This window comes from Geotrypetes seraphini, chromosome 6 (genome assembly GCF_902459505.1).
Source record: "Geotrypetes seraphini chromosome 6, aGeoSer1.1, whole genome shotgun sequence".
NCBI lineage: Eukaryota > Metazoa > Chordata > Amphibia > Gymnophiona > Dermophiidae > Geotrypetes > Geotrypetes seraphini.
In genome coordinates, this window is record NC_047089.1 from 176,808,502 (window position 1) to 176,828,465 (window position 19,964).

The following is a 19,964-nucleotide window of genomic DNA, read 5'->3' on the forward strand; positions in this document are numbered from 1 at the left end:
TGCGCTATAGCACTCGCTAATCTTGTGCGTGCTAAAAACGCTAGCGCACCTTTGTAAAAGGAGCCCTAGGTGATTTGCTACTGTTAAATTTGTCAAATTGACCCTGTACATCTTCCAGTGTTACAGAGATTTGTTTGATTTTCTCTGGCTCAACAGAATTGAAGACTGAAGCAAAGAATTTATTTAATTTCTCCGCTATGGTGAGAGCCCCTTTTACCCCTCAGTCATCTAACAGTCCAACTGATTCTCTTCCTGGCTTCTTGCTTTTAATATATCTAAAAATGTTTTTACTGCATTTGTGCTTCCAGTGCAATCTTCTTTTAAAGGTCTTTCTTTGCTTTCCTTGTTTTATGCCTCTTGTCTTCTTTCTTACTTTCCAGTCCTCAACTTCCCTTTCATTGTGTCTACCTACAGCTTCCACCTCTTTCTGTCACCCCTTCAAGTATCTTACTATCCTTTTCCTCCAATCCAGCATATGCCCTTTTTTCTTTATCCCCTCCTTCCATCCAGTATATGCTCCCCTCTCTCTCTCCTCCCCACTTCCCATCAGTGTCAGTTCCCCTCTCTCCCCTCCCCACTTCCATGTGGTATCTGCTCCCTCCTCTCTCCTCTCCATTTCCCTTTGGCATCTGTTCCTCTCTCCCCTCCCCCTCCCCCTCTCTCCACTTCCCTTCAGCGTCTATTTCCCCCTATCCCCTCCCCACTTCCATCCAGCATCTGCTCCTCCCTCTCTCTCCACTGCCCTTTGGCATCTTCTCCCCTCCCTCTCCTCTCCACTTCCTTCCAGCATCTGCTCCTCTCTCTCTCTTTCCCTCCCTCCACACTTCTATGCAGCATCTACTCCCTCCTCTCCCCTCCCCTTCGGTACAACTCTGCCTCTTCTCCTCGTCAGGCCATCTCCCTCCCTTCCCTTCGCGGGTTCTTTTCAGAATCAAGGTTTTCTCTCAGAGTGGCCTAGACACCATAGCCTTTGTACAGATCACACTTAACTACTCGGAAACTTCTCCTCTGATGTGAGCCGCCCAAGTGGAAACAGGAAGTTGCATCAGAGGAGAAGTTTTCAAGTACTCACATGTGACCTGGGCGAAGGCTATGGCATCCAAGCCGCTCAAAGAGAAAATCTTGATTCTGAAAAGCACTTGTACAGGTGAGGAGAAGGGAGGGAGATGGCTCAATGAGGGGAAAAGATGTCTGGACCATGGTGATCAGGAGGGAGGGGGCTGCTGGACACACGTGATCTTGAGGAAGGCTGCTGACTGGGAGGGGTGGGAAGGGAGGCAATGCACGGCAGATACTTTACTGTGGGGACAAGGCTGTTCACTGCTTCACAGGGCAGTGAATGGCCTTGCCCCGGTACCCATGGCTACCAATCTTTTTTCACTCTGTTACTGTGGGTTACCCGCTGCTACTTGCGGCTAGCTACAACAGTCACCGTGTCATTCTTTACTTGTGATACCACAGAGTATCTGACATCAAACAGAAAGAAAATATTCTTATTTTTCACATTATTATTCATATGATTTATATTTTATATTGTTTGACATACATCTTTTTTAGAGACACATATCATTCCTACGTTTGATTGAGCAACATTGAGAAATATAATATAATCCTACCTTAAGTCCACAATAAGTAATGTATGCACTCTGTATGGAATCTATAGCCAGATGGACCTATGAAAATCTGAACGATTCATTGCACCATCTGTTAAAAATTAAGGAAGTCCACATGCAGTTTCTGTTGTGCTGTGAGAACAGATGGAGCTCTCTAAATAATCTGAACTGTAATCATTTTACACAGATCCATTACAAGGTACTTGATAAATACTGGCTATTGCACAAGGGAAGTCAAACTATGCACACACACACACACACACACACACACACAATTTTACTGGTTGCCTTCTTTAGGGAGAAAATTAAAAGAACAATAAAACTTCCAATACAGTAATATGGTCTTATATTGCTTTGTTCCCAGAACTATGCATGACACTTTTTAAGACTAATGGTAGGGATGGTGATGATCATAAGATAGGATTTTCCTTCAGAAAAGACATACTAATTCAAAGAATGGCTTAGAAAGGGAATGGGATTTGTATACTGTTGTTATTTTTATGTGTGTGTGTGTGTGTGTGTGTGGTAATTCAAAGCAGTTCACATATATACAGATACTTACTTTGTACACAGGACATTGGGAGATTAAATGACTTGCCCAGGGTCACAAGGAGCATTGCTGGGATTTGATTCCACAACTGCAAGATGTTAAGGCAGTAGCTCTACAACTAGGCCACTCCTCATCTTAGTGGATTGCTAGATGAATAAAAGGTATCAATATTAGAGACATTTTAAAGTAAGGTCGCAATGGAAAGTAGCTTCTTTCCTAGCTTCAATAAAGTTTAAAATTTGTTTTAGATCAATAAAGAAATAAGTCTTTTTTTCTGAAACAAAACCACACATTGATAGGCAAACCTAGCACAACATTTACCCCCAGAGTGAAAGGACAAAAATTTCTGGCTTCTTTTTGAGACGATCTAGAATGATCAGGAAAAATAATTACTATGTCTAAATTGAAGTCAGTTTATGATTGTGGTTCATCTGTAATGTAAAAGTGACAATCATTGTACTCTGAGTCACAGTTTCCATGGAGAATTCTACGAAGCCTATAAGGTCATATCTAAACTGGCCTGGTTATATATCAATATCAACTGGGCTAAATACAATTACAAACACAAACCCCACAAATCCCCCATCAAAACCCGCCCAAAAATCGAACCAACCACATTCTGGGATAAAGTAGATCCCGAAATCGAATCCATAGACCCCAAAGAATTCATACCGCAATGGCAAACATTAAGCGAAACAATCCTAAATGAGCTAGCTCCAATAAAATCAAAACACAAAATCTGCAGACAATCAGACAAATGGTTCAACGCCGAACTTCTCCAACTCAAAAGGCACTGCAGACAAATGGAAAGAAACTGGAAAAAAAATAACCAACATCAATCCAAAATAGTATGGAGAAGTCTAATCAAACAATACAAGACCAAGCTCAAGGAAACAAGAAAAGATTACTACTCCAAGCTGGTAGGCACGGAGTCTATAGACTCAAAAAAACTTTTCAACCTAGTAAAAAACCTCACCGACATCAAACCTTACCTAGCAGCTCAAGGAAAGCACCCACCAACAGCCACCCAACTCGCAGACCACTTCAAAAACAAGATCACAACAATCAGGACTATCTTTGATAACACACGACCCCACCTAGTCGAGATAACAACAAATCACCCAATAGGAGAAGCCATTGCAGCAGACAGGATCTGGACCGAATTCCCTGCAGTAAACTGGACAGATATGAATCGACTCTACAAAAAATACAGTCAAGCCTCATGCGACCTGAACCACTGCCCCTCATATCTGATAACTAACGCCATCCCCCAAATTTAGGGCCAGCCTCATGCAATGGATCCAAATTACTCTCACTGAAGGTCAATTCCCGCAGCACCTAGGAGAAATCATAATCACTCCAATTGTGAAGGATCACAAAGGCCTAATAGATAACCCCGCTAACTATAGACCCATTGCCTCAATACCAATATATGTCAAAATTATAGAAGGACTTGTTGCCCAATAACTCACAAATTACCTGGAAGACCACAATCTTCTCCACCCCTCTCAATCAGGGTTAGATCCAACCACAGCACGGAGACCCTACTAGTAACCCTACTAGACACAGCCCGACAGCACCTCAGCAAAGGCAGAAGGATGCTGATAATTCAACCCAGTCCAATCTTATCAGCTTCTTTGACTGGGTAACAAGAAGGCTGGACTCGGGAGAGTCCTTGGACGTCGTATATCTTGACTTCAGCAAAGCTTTTGACAGCGTCCCACACCGCAGACTGCTGAACAAGATGGAATCGATGGGGTTAGGAGTAACACTAACTACATGGGTTAAAGATTGGCTAAGTGGCAGACTTCAGAGGGTGATGGTTAACGGTACCCTCTCTAAAACGTCGGAAGTGACCAGCGGAGTGCCGCAGGGCTCGGTCCTGGGTCCACTTCTCTTCAACATATTCATTAGGGATTTGACTCAAGGGCTTCAAGGTAAGGTAACCTTATTCGCTGATGACGCCAAACTATGCAATATCGTAAACTGCTACAATCTACAGGATACTATGGAACAGGACCTCCATACTTTAGAAAGTTGGTCCTCTATCTGGAAGCTGGGCTTCAACGCCAAGAAATGTAAGGTCATGCATCTCGGAAATGGAAATCCATGCAGAAATTACACCTTGAATGGAGAAACTTTAACCAAGACTATGGTAGAACGAGACTTGGGAGTGTTCATCAGTGCAGACATGAAGACTGCCAATCAAATGGAGAAGGCTTCATCTAAGGCACGGCAGATGATGGGTTGTATCAAGAAAAGTTTCGTCAACAGGAAGCCTGAGATCATGATGCTATTGTACAGAGCCATGGTGAGACCTCATCTAGAATACTGTGTGCAATTCTGGAGGCCACATTGCCGTAAAGATGTGCTCAGAATTGAGTCGGTCCAGCGGATGGCCACTAGGATGGTCTCGGGGCTAAAAGGTCTCTCGTACGAAGAAAGACTGAACAAATTGCAGCTCTATACTCTCGAGGAGCGTAGGGAGAGGGGAGACATGTTTGAGACATTTAAGTATATCACGGGACGGGTCAAGGTGGAAGATGATATCTTTCTTCTCAAAGGACCCTCGAACACAAGAAGACATCCGCTCAAACTCAGGGGAGGGAAGTTTCGTGGAGACGTCAGGAAGTACTTCTTCACGGAACGAGTGATAGAGCATTGGAACAAGCTTCCAGTACAGGTGATCGAGGCCCGCAGTATCCCAGACTTCAAGAATAAATGGGATACCTATGTGGGATCACTGCGAGGGTCATACCAATGAATAGGGTCGATAGGATATTGACTTAATAGAGCAGGTCAGTAGAGTTAAGGGGGCCAGTAGACTTATAAGGGTGGGTCAATGGTGTGGGCAGACTTGATGGGCTGTAGCCCTTATCTGCCGTCATCTTTCTATGTTTCTATGTTTCTATCCGCAGCATTCGATCTGATTGACCACACCATCCTACTACAGACACTAGAAGCCATAGGGATTTCAGGCAGGGTATATAACTGGTTTCAAGGATTCCTTAAAACCAGATCTTATAGAGTTAAATCAAACAATCTTAAATCAGATCCATGGTCCATGATCACCACACTCTCTTTTTATCCTCTCTGGGTTCCACCCTAGACAACCTAAATGTAACCTCTTTCAGCTACGCTGATGATATAACCAAACTTCTACCCTTCAATTCTCCTGACCCCACTTCTACAGAAAAATTGGAAAAATGGATGACAGTGGAAAAATGGATGACAGACCACAAACTAAAACTGAACACGGACAAAACAAAATTTCTACTCCTCGAAAAGGATAAGAACCCCTCCACCACAAAACTAGAAATTAACTCCACCAAATACCATATACAACCCACCCTTAAACTCATGGGAGTAACAATAGACAGATGCTGCACAATGCAAGCCCATATCAACAAGACCACCCAGAGAGCATTTCTAACCATGTGCAATTTACGTAAAATTAGAAAATTCTTCGACAAAGAGCAATATAGGCTCGTAGTCCAATCCCTAGTACTAGGTCTACTGGACTACTGCAACATCCTCTACCTGCCTTGCCCTGCAACAATGATAAAACAATTACAGACAATCCAAAACACTGCACTCAGACTGATCTACTTGCTAAGAAAATTTGACCATGTCACCACTGCCTACCTAGACTCACACTGGTTACCAATACAAGCGCGAATCCAATTCAAATTATACTGTTTATTATTCAAAGCAATAAATGGCTCAGCCTCCAATTACCTAAACAACCGCCTGAACCAAAATCTCACCGCTAGACAAAGAAGATCTAAGACGCCATTTACCAACCCCCCACTCAAAGGCACCCAGCGTAAGAAGATGTTTGACAGTCTACTAGTGACGAAAGCAGCGAAATTGGACCTGCTCCAACCTGCTGATGACAACAAGCGATTTCAAATCTTTTTGCAAAGAAATCAAAACCCATCTATTCAAAAAATTTATATAGATATCATAACTCCAACCTGGATTCCCCTCAGTGTGACTGCCCCATCCTCCCTTCTTTACCAGTTACCCTTCCCCTCAAAGCCCAAGCTTGTCAACTGCTTCCCTAACTGCATATATACTGAAACTGCACTATATCCTATCTGTACAGCATCCCGAATTGTATATCCACTGGAATAGCCCAATCCTCCTTGCCTATTCCCTAAACTATACTACACCATTCTTCTTGTAACTCCTCTGGAAATGTTCTTTTTCTTGTAACTCTTCTGGAAAAGTCCAGAACTCTCTTTGTAATCATCCTGAAAATGTCCAGATGTCTCTTTTGTAATCCGCCCAGAACTGCAAGGTTGAGGCAGAATAGAAATCAGTAATGTAATGTAATGTAAGGCCTGCTGAAACTTCCATTCCTTTCCAAACTAAATAAGAAGCCCAGACAATTGGTATTCTTCTTAACCGTGTTCCCAGGAACAATTAAAAGTGACCTAGGAAAATTCAAGAAGCAGGAGTTATTACACCTCACAAAGTTTTCCATATATTCCATTTTTCTATGTAAATACAAATTATATCTGAAAATTGTTTGAGATATTTAATTAAACTCATGGACTTTAGACTCCCTATAATCTATTCTGGTGTTGCATTTTGTCAGTTTGTCCAATGGAAGGGAGTTCAGCCATGTTATTGGCATTGTCTATCCACTGCTTTCTAAGTGATGTCAAATCATCACATATGAAAATTGCTATTAGGGGTTCTACTTTACAGGTGGAAAAAAGTCTCAGATCTAGAGCATAAAACACCCAACAGGCCACCAGTTGCCAGACGCCAGATGCTAGTTGGTGTTTTATGGAACCGACCGAATCCTCTTTGGGTGGCGGTATAGAAGAATAAAAGTTATGTCATGCTCTAGATCTGAGGCTTTTTTCCACTTGTAAAGTAGAACCCCTAATAACAATTATCATATGTGATGATTTGACGTCACTTGGAAAGCAGTGGATAGACAATGCCAATTAGTGCCAGACAGTCTCATGTGCTAGCTGTCACAACTGTCAATAACATGGCTGTACTCCCTTCCAATGGAATGAACACATCACCGCAGCAAAATCCCTCCAATCCTCCAATCAGCACCCCTAAAACACAAGCCCATACCCCTGGAAAATAAGCCCCACACTCAACCCCTTCCTTGATGAATCTTCTCCCACATTGAAGCTACCCTCTGAAGACCAACCCTCCTCCCCTACAGTCAACCTCTTAAAGGAATTCCCACATGATCCGAAGCCTCCTCATAATCTCATTCATTCCCTAGCTATAACTTCTCTGGGATTCACCCAGAATCTTCTCTAGTAGACTAGTGGACCAGAATGTGAGGAGTCCCCCTCTTCTTTTCCTCCAATGTTGATCTGGTTTTAAAATGACACTTATGGCCCCTAGATATAGTCTTCTGATACTACTGTTAGAGGTCAATGTGCAAAATAGTAATTGCCTACATACAGTATGTCGCATTGAACTCTAGCAATAGAGACTACAACTAGGAGTCATAAACACAGTTTTGAACCAGAATGGGTACATTAAGACCTCAATTACATGCCCCTTAGTATAGAGTGGCTACACCTGCTTTATATGCTGGTTCATATAATGCAGGCTCATGTGGTACATGTCTATCCCGTGCAGTACATGCAGGGATAATGCTTGCTACATCACCTGCATTTATCGGTCTCTCTCTTAGTTCACTCAAACATCTTTAACTCATTAACTCCATTGCCATTAAATGGCACTCTGCTCACTGCTTTGACCAAATAACTCCCTCCATTGAGAACACTGGCTTCTGGTATCAGCCTACATTGAATTCAAAATCCTCTGTCTGGTCTTCAAATTGTGTCTCCCTTCTTTCCAGCACATCTCACCTCTCTTCTTATTCCTAAACTCCAACACATTTCCTTGTTCTTCTACTGCTAATCTACTTATGGTCCCATCCCTCCCTGATTTTTCTTTAACTATTTCTTGTGAGACCAGCTTCAGTTACCTTAGTCTAGCCCTCTGGAACTTTCTGCCCTCCCACATCCATATGGAACCTTCCTGCACAAAGTTCAAAACACTACTCAAAATTTGTCTGTTCATTGAGTTCTTTGGTTCTACTCCTTGACCTCATCTCCCTTCCCTCGTTTACTTCCCTTATCACCTTTTCTTTCCATTATTAACCATACAGTATAGTCACCTTTATGAACTCATTGTGGTATATCAAACAATGGAAATAAATAAATAATAATTACATTTGCACTTTAGTAAACATGAAGAAAACGGTGGGACCGCTGGATGACCAAGGAATAAAGGGAGTGCTAAAAGAAGACAAAGCAATCACTGACAAACTGAACACATTTTTTGCGTCTGTATTTACCGAAGAGCATATACACAGCATACCAGAACCCTTCAGGCTATATGCTGGAAGCGAAGAAGGGAAACTGACAGGGTTAACGGTCAGTCTAGAAGAGGTATGCAGGCAGATTGATAGGCTTAAGAGCGATAACTCCCCGGGACCAGATGGTATCCATCCAAGGGTCATCAAGGAACTGAAAGGGTCTATAGCTGAACTGCTTCAGCTAATAGAAAATCTGTCGATCAAATCGGGAAAGATCCTGGAGGACTGGAAGGTGGCGAATGTTACGCTGATTTTCAAAAAAGGTTCAAGGAGAGACCCGGGAAACTACAGATTGGTGAGTCTGACCGCGGTACCGAGAAAGATGGTAGAGGTGCTGATAAAGGACTGCATCATTGATCACCTTGACGGATACAGGTCTGATGAGGACCAGCCAGAACGGTTTCAGCAAAGGCAGATCTTGTTTGACGAACTTGCTGCACTTCTTCGAGGGAGTAAACAGGCAGATAGACAAAGGCGACCCAGTCGACATTGTATATCTGGATTTTTAGAAGGCGTTTGACAAGGTTACGCATGAACAACCACTTCGGAAAACTGCGAGCCATGGAATCGAGGCTGAAATACTCACATGGATTATAAACTGGCTGGAGCATAGGAAACAGAGTGGGAGTACATGGACAATTCTCGGACTGGAAGAATGTCACTAGTGGGTTGCCGCAGGGCTCGGTGCTTGGATCCATGCTCTTCAACATCTTTATAAACGATCTGGACATAGGTATAATGAGTGAGGTGATTAAATTTGCGGACGATACAAAGTTATTCAGAGTAGTGAAGACACAGGGGGATTGCAAAGATCTGCAACGTGACATAATCAGGCTCGAGGAATGGGCATTGACATGGCAGATGAGGTTCAATGTGGATAAGTGTAAAGTGATGCATATCAGTAGCAAAAATCTCATGTACGAATACAGGATGTCTGGGGCGGTACTTGGAGAGACCTCCCAGGAAAGAGACTTGGCAGTTCTGATCGACAAGTCAATGAAGCCGTCCGCGCAATGTGCGGCAGCGGCAAAAAGGGCAAACAGAATGCTAGGAATGATAAAGAAGGGGATCATGAACAGGTCGGAGAGGGTTGTCATGCCGCTGTACCGGGCCATGGTGCGCCCTCACCTGGAGTACTGCATCCAGTACTGGTTGCCGTACATGAAGAAAGACACGGTACTACTCAAAAGGGTCCAGAGAAGAGCGACTAAAATGGTTAAGGGGCTGGAGGAGTTGCCATACAGCAAAAGATTAGAGAAACTCGGCCTTTTCTTCCTCGAACAGAGGAGATTGAGAGGGGACATGATCAAAATATTCAAGGTACCGAAGGGAATAGACTTAGTAGATAAAGACAGGTTATTCACCCTCTCCAAGGTAGGGAGAACGAGAGGGAATTATCTAAAATTGAAAGGGGATAGATTCCGTACGAACATAAGGAAGTTCTTCTTCACCCAGAGAGTGGTAGAAAACTGGAACGCTCTTCCGGAGTCTGTCATAGGAGAAAACACCCTCCAGGGTTTCAAGACAAAGTTAGACAAGTTCCTCCTGAACCGGAACGCATGCAGGTAGGGCTAGTCTCAGGGTGCTAGTCTTTGACCGGAGGGCCGCTGCGTGAGCAGAGTGCTGACCCAGCAGCGGCAATTCTTATGTTCTTATTTAATAGGCACCCTAGGGAAAAATTTTTTAAAAATGTACCTATTTTATAAGGATAATGTATCCATGCATGTGTTTTTATATATTAAAAAAAGATTATTCTTTTTAATGCAGAAATGCTTTCTGATAGATATCATGTTTGCTCTGAGATGGGTATGAATTTATGCTTGTGTAAGCTGATATGAATCTGCATATATGCATGGAAAATGCACAGATAAGTTCCAAGGTTTCTTAAAAATTTAGGAACACCAAAATATGTATTCTACAAAGTATGCACTATTCTTTAGTACCATATGTATTTGTGCTTATATACCCTTTGGATAGAAATGTGTATTAAGTTCATTAGTGCGCTTTAAAAAATCTGTGCATGCAAATGAATTATATTTATATAGGAAATGTATCAAATTTACTATATAACTGCAAATCAAAAATAACAAATGTAATAAATTTGTGTGTGTGAAGTGTTCAGTGTCCAGAACACCTGCAAACGAGCCACTAAAGAGTTATTGTAGGGACCTTCATCACACTCTCACGTCCTCTGTTACTCTGTGAATATATTTTAACATCAATAATATGTTAGAACCAGGCACTTATCTGAACTATTAAAGGCACTTGAAGGCCCCCGATTTGAATTAGCGATCACTGTTCAAAGCGGCTCAGCAGGAGAAACTCTTCCATAGTGAAACACATGTGCTCAAATCAAACTATTTCATTCGTTTGTGACATTCCCTCTACCCAGACCTGAATTTCGACAGTACAGTGTGGAATATAATCTGCTCAAATGCCTCCAAAACATTTTAAATACATCCCTATATGTCTGAAAAACATTTTTAATTCATCCCTATATGCGTCCAGTACATCCAAAGATGACACTATAACTTGTGACGATCTAAACCTAAAAGCCCCATTTTAGTGTGAATATACCTCTGCAACCCTCTCTCCCCTCCCCCAGTGTATTGTGAATGTACCCTGATGCTCTGCCTCCAATATATTGTGAATGCACCTCTATTTCCTTCTCCCCCTCAGCAGAATGTGAATATACTCTTAACCCTACGCCCTCCAATATTGTGAATGTATCATTCTAACCTATTCTGGGCTCCTGAGGAGGATGGGCTCTAAAACCAAATAAATAAATAAAATGCATTTTCCCTCATTAGAAAGTTCTAGAATTCAATAAACAATTTTATTAACAAAACTGCTTGAAATGAGCAAAAGTATGTCAGAAATTGGGAGAAAATTTCTAAAATAGTCTAATATCAAACATAATTTATAATAATAGTCAAATGTGTGTGCCTCAGCTCTTCTTTTTTCTTTTTGTGTGTCTCCATACTCCTTTGACTAAGGTGCGGTAGCCGTTTTAGCGCACGCTAAAAATTAGCACACGCTAAAATGCTAACGTGTGCCAACGCGTCCATAGAATATAATGGACGCGTTCACACGTGTTAGTGTTTAGCGTGCACTAAAACGGCTCCCGCACCTTTGTAAAAGGCCCCCTCTGTTTTTTTAATTTTCAAGTATAGCTACAGTGCCTTTAAAAAAATATTTCCTCCTTTGCTTTCATTAAATTCTGGTCCTTATATCTATCTTTCCTCATTTCCAGCTCCATCGTGATGTGGTAATATTGTTACTGCTACAGCTGCTCAGGTCACTGGCATCCTGGTATTTCGTTTCTCAACTCTGTGGTGATGGGGTGATAATGCTACTGCTGTGGCTGCTCCAAACTGGATCCCCTGGCATCTTTACTTTCTGTTGACTGGCTCTGCAGTGGTATGGTGACTGTGCCAATATTGTGAATATTCTGTTTGCCTCCTCTGGTATCCCAGCACTTTGATTTCAAAATTGGCAGTAGTTTGCTGATACTGCTTTTGATGTGCCTATTCCAGTCTGGCTCTCCTGGCATATTTGCTTTTCAGTGATGCAACCACTGGTATTCTACAGCCTCACGGGTAAGGATTTTGTGAATTGAAGCAACTTAATGAATAGTAGTGATAGAAAGAAACTGCAGTTTCTTTCTTTTTTTGAACAACAATTGTGCATTAAAGTTGGATCACTGATTATAAGGTGAATGTACTAATCTATGCAAAATGTCACAAAATTCACTGTGTGCAAATTGCATCTTGTGCATGTAAGATGATCCTAGGAATATAGAACCAGATACTCAGAAGTATTCATTCCTACAACTGCAGCTGTTTTTGGGTTGTTGTTTTTTTTAACTTTATTTAGGTCAACTTGAAAACAGCGTACAAGCAAGGCACAGCAATCAGTGCTCATACACAGTAGCATCATCAAAAACATAGGCAATCCAAACACAGGCAAATGGAATAAATGTTTAACCAACTTTATTTCAAACGCACTCTCTTATCAAACTTTTAGGAAGTCAATCAAAACTTATCTCTTTGATAGATTTCTCTGACCCCACTTCTGCCTTGATGTATTTTTAAAACACTTCCAGTTAAATTTGATTAACCTTAACATGCTAATGTAATTTTGAAAGTTGTCTGAAATATCACTGTCTGCATACAGTCTCTTTCTCCACTCTTCCTTCCTCTCTTCCTCCGCTCTGAACTGTTTGTGGTAATGCGGTATAAAAAAATTAAGTTGTTATTATTATTATACAGAACACATGTTCTTTCATCTAATATTCAGTGGTGCCATGTCCCCTCTCAACTAGGTGTCCTCTAGCTGCATTCTGCCAGTGAAGAGTGGTGCTTCAATACTGTTTTTTCAGTCGTTAGGGATAGGGAATCCAGCAGAGCTTGCCTGTCCTTCACTATTGAAAATATGCCAGTGAAACAGCACCCACCACTGGCAGGACTGTATCTCTTGGATGGGTTTTGGGTCACAGCTGGAACTTTATGCTGTGCTTCCCTCTCTTTCTCCTCCCTGGGCTGGAAACAAGCCTCCTTCTTCACCCCCTCCCCTCTAAGATGAGCGTCCTCTGCCTCCTTCCCCCATCTCACAAGAAAAGTGCCTCCTCCCAAACCTCCCACTTCCTGTATGCCCCTCTGGGCCTGCACAAACCCTGGTGCTTTGAACCAGGAGCAAAGGAGCAATCCCCAACAGCATCTGCCCATGCTGGCTCCAGTCTCAGAATAGTTGTGACCCCCAAATGTGAGCTTGTGACCCCATTTCAGCTTCTGACCCCACTTGGAATCCTAAACCCCAGTTTGGGAAGCTCCACTATACAGCACATATATAAAGAGAAAAAAATAACATCCATAGTAAATTTTTGCAATAGATTTAGCAACAGGACCTGACTGAAAAAGACAACTGAAGCTCACTTTGTAAGTTTATGCATGTACTGCACATGGGGGTTGAGATGGCAATCCTCAAAAGAACATCTAAATCTTGGCACATAAAGTGTGTGCACTAAGGGATAAATTCTATATATGATGCTTTGAGTTGCGTGCACCCAATTTAAGTATGCAATTTAAATGAATAACGAGCTATCTAGTATTGATAACTGGCATCCTAACAAGCAATTATTAGTGCTAACTGGTTTCAATTAAAAGATACACATGTAAATCTAGCCTACATTGTATGCATGCCCACAAAAGGGGTACTGAAATGGGAGGGTCATGGAAGGATCAGGGGCGTTCCTAAAATTTATGCACACAATTGTAGAATAAGGGAGATCTGCACCTAATTTAGGCGTGAGGATTTGCACCATGTTTCATTTGGTACAAATGGGGAAGCCTAAATTTAGGCATGATTCCCGGTCATAAACACTAGTCTATAAATCATGCCTATCTCTATGTGTTATTTATAGAATAGCGCTGAGCAATTGTTTTCAGCACTAATTTTTTTAGGCACCATATATAGAATGAAGTGTGAATTCTATAATGGCAATTATGTACTTGTGTAATTGCCATTAAGTAGAATACTAGCATACTTTTCTTATTGTTTTAGCTCCAATTTCTTTTTATCATTTACGTTCAAGAATTAAAGCTTAGTTTTCATTTATGTTCTGAGAGCAAAAGAGGATAAGGCTACAGCAAACTATTCTTGATAGAATAGCTAATGAAGTGAATTAAGCAGAGATGGGCTGATCCGTGTTCCAATATTACTAATGTAGATGCGGAAATCCAGGAACACAGTGATTTGCAATTTGTTTTCATTTGTTGATCTGCCTTTCTAATTGGAATTATGTTTTGCAAATTCCATTAGGGAAATAAAAGTATTCAGACCTTTGTAATGCTTACATAAGTACAGAAATGCAAGTAGTGAAATGCTGGTTCAGAACAAAGGTTCCTAAGGCCCAGTATCTTTTTTTTCCAAGTGTCTAATCCAAGTCACAACTATTTGGCAGAACAAAGACTACTAACATCAGCAATGACACTGCTCACACCTTCTCAGACCACACTCTTTTCACCTCCAAATCAACTACTTAAGCCATAGCTTTATTAAATGATAATTCTTAAATATATAACACTCAAGAACTTTACCCAACACCCATGATTTTTTCAGAATGACCTTTCTCATGCCCAGCATTGCTAGTCAGTAACAAACTAGCCTCAACTAAAAATGACATGGCATTTGCACCAATATCAAGAACAGCAAGACCTGCCAGGTCACAGAACCAAGCTTCCACTTGCAGACGGAGTAATTGTATCTGATGATCTTAATGGAACCAAATAGGTAGAAAGGAAATGGCAAAAACCAGAAGGATGCTTGAGTGCCAGCAGGAAAAAGGAGATGATAATGCTTCTGTATAAATCTCTAGTGAGATCGCATTTACCCCCTCTTTTACAAAGCCACGCTAGCAGCAACCACAGGGCAAAAGCCCTGAAGTCCTTTAAATCCCTATGGGGCTTCAGGGCAGTTACGATAGCAGCAGCCACTAGCGCATCTTTGTAAAAAAAGGGTGGGAGGGGGCTAAGAACACTAACCCCCCTCTTTTACTAAGGTGCGCTATGCTTTTTAGTGCATGATAAATATTAGCGCAAGATAATCACACGCTAAATGCTAATGCATGGATGTTGTCCTATGGATGCGATAGCAGCTACCGCATGTGTTGATTTAGTGCATGCTAAACACGTGCTAAAACACTTAGCGCATCTTAGTAAAACAGGGCCTAAGTACAATTCTCAGTCTTCAAAAAGATATAAACAAGATGGAGTTAATTCAGAGAATGGCTAATAAAATGATCAGTGATTTTTTTTGTTATAGGTACAGGGGGCAGACTTCAAGATTTTAACATGAATATTTTGAAAGAAACTAAAAAGCAAATGGGTAAGCGATCTGCAAGATCCATAGTACACGGAAAAGCAGCAGATTAATTAAAAAACAAACAAACAACCTGTTCAAGTAGAAGGGACGCTGGGAAGCAGTGATCACAAAATGATCCACTTAAACCTGGACATAGGGGCAAAACATCGATCCAGACCCACGGCCACGGCACTGAACTTTTGAAAAGAGAATTACGAAGGGATGAGACTCATGGTGGGGAAGAAGATTAAGATAAGCACTGTAAAAACGCTAGAGCAAGCATGGTCCCTTTTTAAGGACAGAGTCACCGAGGCACAAAATCTATATATACCGTGTATCAACAAGAGATCCAAGAGGAAAAAGAACAAGGAACCGGTGTGGCTCACTGGAGCAGTGAAGGAAGCGATCAGAGACAAGAAGACTTCGTTTAAGGAATGGAAAAGGTCAAAAATGGACGAAAACTGGGAAAAAACCCAACCTCAAAGCAGGTGCCATAAGGCGGTAAGAGGGGACAAAAGAGACTACGAGGAAAAAATATCCAAGGAGGCAAAAAACTTCAAGCCTTTCTTTCGATATATCAAGGGGAAACGACCCGTGAAGGAAGCGGTGGGGCCGTTGGATGACCATGGAATAAAGGGAGTACTAAAGAAGGACAAAGCCATCACCGACAAACTGAACACATTTTTTGCATATGTATTTACCGAAGAGGATATGCATAACATACCGGAAGCCGACAGGCTATATGCAAGAAACAAAGACGAGAAACTGACAGAGTTGACGGTCAGTCTAGAAGAGGTATGCAGGCAAATTGATAGACTTAAAAATGATAAATCCCCGGGACCGGATGGCATCCATCCGAGGGAATCAAGGAACTGAAAGGGGTTATAGCTAAACTGCTCCAACAAATAGCCAATCTGTCGATCAAATTGGGAAGGATTCCGGAAGACTGGAAAGTGACGAATATTACGCCAATCTTTAAGAAAGGTTTGAGGAGAGATTCGGGAACTACAGACCGGTGAGTCTGACCAAGGTACCGGGAAAGATGGTAGAGGCGCTGATAAAGGACCGCATCATTGATCACACTGACGGACACAATCTGATGAGGACCAGCCAGCATGCCTTCAGCAAAGGAAGATCTTGCTTGATGAACTTACTACACTTCTTCAAGGGAGTAAACAGGCAAATAGACAATGGTGACCCGGTTAACATTGTATATTTGGATTTTCAGAAGGAGTTCGACAAGGTCCCGCATGAACGACTACTTTGAAAAATTGCGAGCAATGGAATCAAGGGTGAAATGCTCACGTGGATTAAAAACTGGTTGGCAGATAGGAAACAGAGAGTGGGGGTAAATGGACAATACACGCACTGGAAAAGCGTCACCAGTGGAGTGCCGCAGGGTTCAGTGTTTTGGCCTGTGCTCTTCAACATATTTATAAACAACCTGGAAATTGGTACGACGAGCGAGGTGATTAAATTTGCAGACGATACAAAGTTATTCAGAGTAGTGAAGACATAGGATTGTGAAGACCTGCAACATGACATAAACACGCTCGAGGAATGGGCAGTAACATCAAAAATAAAGTTTAATGTGGATAAATGTAAGGTGATGCATGTCGGTAACAAAAATCTTATACACGAATACAGGATGTCCGGTGCAGTACTTGGAGAGACACCCCCAAGAAAGAGTCTTGGGAGTACTGGTAGACAAATCAATGAAGCTGTCCGTGCAATGCGCGGCGGCAGCGAAAAGTGCAAACAGAATGCTAGGAATGATTAAGAAGGGGATCACAAACAGATCAGGGAAGGTTATCATGCCACTGTACCGGGCCATGGTATGCCCCCACCTGGAATATTGTGTCTAGCACTGGTCGCCGTACATGAAGAAGGACATAGTACTACTCGAAAGGGTCCAGAGAAGAGCGACTAAAATGGTTAAGGGGCTGGAGGAGTTGCCGTACAGTGAGAGATTAGAGAAACTGGGCCTCTTCTCCCTTGAAAAGAGGAGTCTGAGAGGGGACATGATCAAAACATTCAAGTTCATGAAGGGAATAGACTTAGTAGATAAAGACACGTTGTTCACCCTCTACAAGGTAGAGAGAACGAGAGGGCACTCTCTAAAGTTAAAAGTGAGATTTAATAACTTTGCTGTCACTGCACCCTCTCTTTGGAATTCGCTGCCTAATCATTTACGGATCGAATCCACGACAAAGCAATTCAAAGCAAAACTAAAAACATTTTTATTTGAAGACGCTTTTGGCTAAAACTGTCCTTTTTAGGACTAAATCAACTACAGCCTCTACCCTTACCTATTGTTTCTTCCCTAAGTGTGCCTTTTCTCAAATATTGTAGTTCCATCCTTCTTTCCCAATTGTGTGCAGTTCCTATATATGTTTTTGTACATGTCTACTAACCCAACATGGTTTTGTATAATATTTTAACTAATTGTTTTGTTCCTTTAAAGATATTTCTTTTTATTACTGTTGTACACCGCCTAGAAATTTGAATAAGCGGTATAAAATTATTTTTTAATAAACTTGAAACTTGATTCCGTATAAACATAAGGAAGTTCTTGTTCACCCAGAGAGTGGTAGAAATCTGGAATGCTCTTCCGAAAGCTGTTATAGGGGAAAACACCCTCCAGGAATTCAAGACAAAGTTAGACAAGTTCCTGCTGAGCCAGAACGTACGCAAGTAAGGCTAGACTCAGTTAGGGCACTGGTCTTTGACCTAAGGGCCGCTGCGAGAGCCGACTGCTGGGCACAATGGACCACTGGTCTGACCCAGCAGTGGCAATTCTTATGTTTTTATGTTTACCATATAAAATATCAATATTTATTGGCCGCACATAAAATGATAGTGCAGTGGTTAGAGCTACAGCCTCAGCACCCTGAGGTTGTGGGTTCAAACCCACGCTGCTCCTTGTGACCCAGGGCAAGTCACTTAATCCCCCAGTGCCCCAGATAGATAGGTTGTGAGCCCACCAGGACAGACAGGGAAAAATACTTGAGTACCTGAATGTAAATCACTTAGACTATAAGTGGTATATAAATACTAATAAATAAAAAATTAAATTAAATAAATAATTAAAAGTCAGGGGTTAAAACCTTTTTTGCCATCAGGTGATACAACTAATCTACACCTTTTAGTCTTTTAATAAGCCAACAGCCATTGAAATGGTGAAATGTGGCCATGTCAGGCTTTTATGCAACTATCTGGTTATTTTTAGCGGCACTTAACCAGTTAGTGCCACTGAAAATGATCAGTTAATGCTGAAGTAGAAGTCGGCTTTATTGGGCATTCTGGGGCACAGTCAGGTTAGTTCCCAATATTCAGTGCTGACCAGCCATGTTTAGCACAGAAATAGGACCACATAAATAGCTGTCCTATCTTTATGTGCTGTCCCAGTGGTCTCCAATATGTAGCCCCTAAAGTCCTCCATCGTGGCCCTGAAATGTTCCTCATGTCCTGCAAATATGTTATGTTTAATTCTGCCTGCTTGGATAGTGCATTAAATGTCTGAAAATAAAAAAAAAGAATTGCTGTGGGTCAAGCATGGACAATGTTTGGTTTAGGGCAGGTGTAGGACCTAATACGAGGGGCCTTACAAAGTTCTCAACCCAACCAACAAAGTTGGGGCAGTTTCCACTGAGAGTGTACACTTAGGGCTCCTTTTAAGAAGGTGCACTACGGGTTTTACCGCATGCACCGGATTAGCGCGCGCCAGCCAAAAATCTACCGCCTGCTCAAAAGGAGGCGGTAGCGGCTAGCGCGTGCGGCATTTTAGCGCATGCTATTCCGCACGTTAAGGCCCTAGCACACCTTTATAAAAGGAGCCCTTAGTCCAGTGATTTTCCACTTTGTTCTGTTGGAAAAATATGGAACGAGAAAAGTAAAAAAAAAATCACTGGACTAAGTGTATAATAGTCCTTGATGGAAACTGTCCTAACTTTGTTGGCTGGGCTGAGAACTTTTCAGCAGCCCCTTGTATGCGTGTGCCATATGTACTGTACATATGGCAAAGGTCAAAGGTCAGGACTCATATTTAGATGCACGCGTACTTCAGTGGTATGACAAAGCTAGAGAAACCATGACACACTTTGTGCTCAGAGAATTGTGCTAAAGTTTTGCTAAAACAAACAGTGCATGATGAAAACACATACAAACATGACGGCAGATAAAGGTCAAATGGCCCATCCAGTCTGCCCATTCGCAGTAACCATTATCTCTTTCTCTCTCCGAGAGATCCCACGTGCCTATCCCAGGCCATCTTGAATTTTCAATGATGCATTTAACTAGTATAGGCTTAAATGTCAAAGCTTGAAATCGGTTGGTGACCATTAGAGCTGTCATGTATTCATACTGTGGTCCTTTACTTGAAAAAGGTTGGAGACCACTGTGCTAGCCTGTGGTTGGGTAAGTCTTAATATAGAATTAACTGAGCAGGTGCTAGCCAGCTTTTGCAAAACCAGAAATTCAATGCTGAAGCGGCATTGAATTTCTAGTTTTAGCACTGGCAGCAAACAACCCCCAAAAAAACTTTGCCCAAGGCTGAATATCGGAGGGAATGTCT

The 19,964-nt window shown here is 41.9% G+C and overlaps 1 protein-coding gene across 4 annotated transcripts in view; it reads left to right on the top strand.

Annotated features, from left to right (window-relative positions):
- The window catches only part of NLGN4X (neuroligin 4 X-linked), a 423,295-nt gene that overhangs the window by 68,631 nt on the left and 334,700 nt on the right, over window positions 1-19,964 (top strand). For 2 of the 4 annotated variants that reach the window (XM_033949828.1, XM_033949831.1), the window contains exon 2: window positions 11,784-12,129. The exons of 1 other annotated variant lie outside the window; for it this stretch is intronic. The gene's annotated coding sequence lies outside the window, so the exon portion shown is untranslated. Of the gene's footprint in view, window positions 1-2,216; window positions 2,325-11,783; window positions 12,130-19,964 lie in introns of those variants that run through there. One more of the 4 variants, XM_033949829.1, reaches the window with a different exon arrangement.